The sequence below is a fragment of the Cibotium barometz genome, chromosome 55 (genome assembly GCF_041138505.1).
Source record: "Cibotium barometz isolate CiBa-2024 chromosome 55, ASM4113850v1, whole genome shotgun sequence".
NCBI classification, from domain to species: domain Eukaryota; kingdom Viridiplantae; phylum Streptophyta; class Polypodiopsida; order Cyatheales; family Cibotiaceae; genus Cibotium; species Cibotium barometz.
The window spans coordinates 14,592,307-14,597,999 of NC_141100.1; positions in this window are offsets into that span (position 1 = coordinate 14,592,307).

A 5,693-nucleotide genomic window follows, 5' to 3' on the forward strand; every position below is an offset into this window, starting at 1 on the left:
GCTGGATAATTTAAACCCCCTCGCTAGACCCCCCAATGGCTTGTAGTAAAAAGAAAGTACGTGTTATGGCGGTGAGCAATGTCCTCCTCTTCTACCATTGTCGGCCGACCAACCAGTTGATTCTAAAAGTACCATAACATAAAAACAATAAGCATAACATAACATCAAATGAAACATAGAAGATAAGCGTTGATACTTACAAAGTAGACATGGAATGCGTCCCAACTGCCGCTTCCAAGGTGAGAGCTTCCTACGCTCTCCATTCAGACTTTTGCTGCATCCTCTTGTTGCTTGTAGCATTGGGGATTTCTTGCATACTTTTGCTTCTCCTCATTCCAATCCTCGATGTTAATGTACCAAGGCTTCTCACCCCCTGCCTTCACTCTCCTGGTCACATCTCCCCGCCAATGTTTCATGACATCCACCATGTGGTCTTGTATCCACCTTATGGGGATGACATCACTACCGACGGCCGGCTTGTACTCATCCTTGATTTGATTAATGATTCTTTCTTTCTTAGCTTTATCCAACTTTGGCCATAAAGTCATTAGCAAAGACAATGTGGCAAAGCTCGCAGATGCGGCCCTTCATCTCTTACCCGACATCATCCAAAACCACATTACCCATCGGGTCTGGGGTGTGTGTCGAAATGTCACATGATCGCAAACGTGGAGTGATTCTAGCGCTAGATATGGAAGGACTCTCACGTGGGGACGTAGACCCATCCGTGCCTGCACTTGGACAACAACCGCCTCCACCTCCACCACTTGAGCATTGTCCTCTGCGAGCGTTGGAAGAGCAACCTAAGGGAAGGGCCCACACTCAAGCAATTGTTCGGCTACTACGAATGCATCATGTGGATTCCTGCTTGGTAGCTCCAGACTTTCAAAGACATGATGGAGAAGACATTCTAGGCGAGCTACCGCATCTTCCATCATGCCCCTGTGCCTGCCCCTCCCCCAAAATATTGTTGTGCCATCACTCTTTGCTCAGGCATGGCTTGTTGGATAGGTGTCATCTCCAGATGGTGTCATGCTAGTGGCACACTCTTTAGCCTCTAGGCATTTTTGGGATTTATAGCATTCATTTCCATTTTTTTCTATTTACACACATTTTTGGGTGGAGGAAAGGGTGGAGGAACTTTCCTATATATATGAGGCATTGTAGTTCATTTCTAATCAAGTTGGCTAGTGGTTCATTGATGAGTTCTTGAGTACATTTTCTCTTCTCTCATCTCTTCTTTCTCACATGGTATCAGAGCAAGGTGGTGGCGCACATAGAGCCTCCTTATCCTTCTTCCTCTCTACCTCTTAGTCCTCTTCAACAACCCCGCTTTCAATTGCGTTTTTTTCATTCTTTGATTTTCTACTAAACAAATACGTTTTTGAGGATTGTGCTCGCGCAACCTACTAGAATCATTGTGATCTATAACTTTGCAGAAGAAAGTTTTCGCAAATTCCTCACCGTTTTTGAGTTATTTTTCGCAGACTGCCTGCATGCAAAATTTCTACTTGCGCTTTTTGCAGAAGCCCTTATCATCCTTGCACTCATTCAATAATGCAAGAGGCTTCAAACCAGCCCCCTACCATCCTCTACAAGTGGGTTTTTAAAGCACTTCAATCCGAGTCCTACAACTCTACTTACGGCGGTGAAAACATTGCCAACTCGTTTTCCCTACATGCAGTAGCATTTTTTTGAAGGCTTCTTGTGGAGAGATTTCTTGGCTGCGTTTTCATTATCAACTTCAGTCCTCTTCATGGTGTTTTGAGGTACATATTCATCTTCTTTTCTACACCTTTCTACCAGAGCTGAAAATTCCACTTTGCTACACACTTTGTGTTTGCGTTTTTGTGGACAATCAACTCCTCCATACTCCTTCTACCTAAGGCTACATTCTCAGCCCTCTTTTGGTGGTTTCTACAGAGTCTATTGTTTCATATATCGGCTGCGTTTTGTGGTTGTGTTTTTTCGCACTATCTTTGTACATATTTTGGAGATACTTCCTTGGTGGACAGCCCATCTATTGGCTGCATTTTTGGAGGTACGACACTTCTTCCCTTGTGTTTTCCCACCCTCCACTCCCTATGGGATCTCGGAAGTCCTCTACTCCAAAAGACAAAGGCAAACTTGAAGATACTATGGATCCTACATCTCCTACGACAGTTGGACCGACAACTACTACAACGGAAGTTGGTGCAATTCCTTCTTCGGTAGGTGCTTCTACTTTCTCTTTTCCTTCATATCCATTACCTTCTACGGATCCTTTCTCTCTTTCTTCTTTGTCCTTTATGCCTTCCTATCCACATACTTCTATGCCCTCTATGGTATATCCCCCTACATCATCTATGCCTTTTATGGCAACTTCATCTACTATGATTCCTTCTTCTACTACTTCCACTACTACTCCTCTCCCCACTCAATCATATCAGCCCTTTAACCCATTCACTCAATCTTTGAGCCTTCCAAGTCTTTCCGATTCACAAAAGCTTACCCCAAACAACTACCACACTTGGTCCTTGTTTATGTAACTTCTTTTGGAAAGCGCCGGGGTGTGGTCTATAATCACTTCTCCTCATATGGTGCCTTCTCAATATCAAACCTATATGGATGCACGGGCCAAAGCTTTACTTGTGCATCAGTTGTGTCTCAATTTCTCTCTACGAGGAGTACGGCTCAACAATTATGGCACGCTATACAAACGCAATATGGAAGACTTTCAACAGTTAAGATGGCTAAGTTTTTCAAGGGCAAAGGAAAAGGCAAGGGGAATGATCAACGCAAAGGCTCTAATTCCAATGCTAAAGATTCTTCATGGCAAAGGCGACAAGGACAAATCAAAGGATTCTTCCAAGGAGTGCACTTTCTGTGGTCGTAGTGGCCATACGGAGGATCGTTGTTGTTTTGCTAAGAAGGCGGCATCCAAGAAGGTAAAAGCTAAACTTGAATCCAAATCTAAGGGTTCTTCTACATCAACATCTCACGACAAAAACAAAGACAAGAAGGAAGATGGTAACGCCAAGATTGCATATGTTGCTATGTCTTCTACTTCTTCATGTGACACATCACTTGTGGTAATCAAAGATCTTGATACGCATACTGCGGAGTGGATTGCCGATAGCGATGCTACCTCTCACATGACGAATAGTTCTTCCTTATTGGAAAACTATAAGTCTATCTCTTCATCAGTATACATTGGTGATGCTTTGTCTCTCCCTGTGATTGGTATTGGTGATGTTTCTTTTGGAGATGCTATCTTACATGATGTTTTGCATGTGCCTAAGATGTCTGCCAAATTATTTTCTATCTCTAAGGCTACTTCTAAAGGTCTCGGGGGGGGGGGGTTTACTTTAATGATGAAGTGATTGAAATCATTGATAGGCAGTCACTTTCTTGTGTGGCACATGGTTATCAAAATGCTAGGCTTTATCATATAAGCTCTTTTACAGCACAGTTGCCACCACATGAGTCTCATCTTCATCAATTATTTGCTTCTCCTAAAGCACTTGTTTCTAATGAAGATAGTGATCTATGGCATTTCCGCTTTGGCCATGTTCCTCTTGCTACTTTGCAACATCTTGTCTCACATGACATGGTTACAGGTCTACCAAAGCTTCAGAAACCTCGCCATCATATTTGTTCTTCTTGTGCTCAAGGAAAGCAACATCGGGCTTCTTTTCCAGAGGAGGCTACTCATAGGGCCACATGCATACTTGAGCTTATTCATGCTGATCTTACAGGACCTATGGAAGTACAATCGCTTGGTGGATCCAAGTATTATATGCTTCTTGTGGATGACTTCTCTCGCAAATCATGGGTTTATTTCTTACCTAAGAAGTCTGATGCTCTTTCTCATTTTAAGGTTTGGCTTGCCCAAATGGAGAATCAAGCAAGTCAAAAGGTATCTTTTCTCAGGACTGACAATGGAGGTGAGTTTATAGCATTTGAGGATTTTCTAGCTTCAAAAGACATACAACGACAAACCACCATACCCTACACTCCTCAATAGAATGGTGTGGTTGAAAGAAAGAATAGAACGGTGAAGGAAATGGCCCGCTCTCTCTTAAATCATGCGAAGCTACCTTCCTCCTTTTGGGGTGAGGCTATAGCTACTTCAATTTATCTTCTCAATCGCTCTCTTACGAAAGCAGTGGACGGCATGACTCCAGAGGAGGCTTTCATAGGCCACAAGCCTACTGTTTCTCATTTTCATGTCTTTGGTTGTGTTGCTCATGTGCATTTGCCTTCTTCTAAGAGGAGGACTCTTGATCCTAAGTCCAAACCTATGATATTCACAGGATATGCTTCTCGCTCCAAAGGGTTTCGTTTTTTGGGATCCTTCTTGTGAGGATATTGTTCTTTCACGTGATGCCATCTTTGATGACTTTATTTGGTTAACACTCGGCCAGATCTCTCCTATGCTATGAGTATTCTCAGCCAATTCTCTTCACAGCCTCGTCGATCTCATTGGCAGGCAGCTTTGAGGGTTCTTCGATATCTTCATGGAACTCTTGAGTATGGCATTTCTTATGCAGGTGGAGATACACTTATTGGTTACTCAGATTCTGATTGGGCAAGGTGTATTGATACTAGGCGTTCCATGTCAAGCTATTGTTTTATGCTTGGTAAAGGACTTGTTTCTTGGAAATGTCAAAAGCAGCGAATTACTTCTTCTTCATCGACCGAAGCAGAGTATAAGTCATATCTTGATGCCACTTCTAAAGCACTTTGGCTTCAGCAAATTCTGAATCACCTTGGATGTTCATCTACTCCAACACTCATCTACTCAGATTCAGAGAATGCTATTGCTTTAGCCAAAAATCCAGTTATTTAAGGATGGTCCAAACACATTGATGTTCATTTTCATTTTGTTTGTGATTGGATTTTTGAAGGTCGCATTCAGCTTGAGTATTGTCCTACCAAAGATAATGTTACTGATTTGTTTACTAAGCCTCTTCCTCGACCCACCTTGGATTATCTTCTTCAGCGTGTTGGTGTTGGTCCTCCCATCTGGACCTGAAGAGGAGGTGTTGGATAGGTGTCATCTCCAGATGGTGTCATGTTAGTGGCACACTCTTTAGCCTCTAGGCATTTTTGGAATTTATAGCATTCATTTCCATTTTTTCCTATTTACACACATTTTTGGGTGGAGGAAAGGGTAGAGGAACTTTCCTATATATATGAGGCATTGTAGTTCATTTCTAATCAAGTTGGCTAGTGGTTCATTGATGAGTTCTTGAGTACATTGTCTCTTCTCTCATCTCTTCTTTCTCACATAGCTTGTGCTAGAAAACCCATAAATTGGTCAGGCGACATGGCATATGGAGAGAGGGATGGAGAGTAAGCCGGTGTCTCATCTGGAGTGCGGAACATGTCTCTACACACACATAACAAAGCCCACATGGGCACTTGAATAAGAGCATACACATGAAAAAACCATGCAAAGCTGGATGCTAGAGCACCTACCGGCATGAGATCGAAGCACTGAGGAGTGGTAAAGAAGTGGAGAGCTAATGGAGTAGAGCTTGGGAGAGAGAGAGACAGAGAGAGAGAGAGAGAGAGAACCTGCAAAACAAAGAACAACAAACTTGAACAAGAGCATACACATGAAAAAAACATGCGAAGTTGGATGTTAGAGCACCTACCGACGTGAGATCGAAGCACTGAGGAGTGGTAAGGAAGTGGAGAGCCAATGG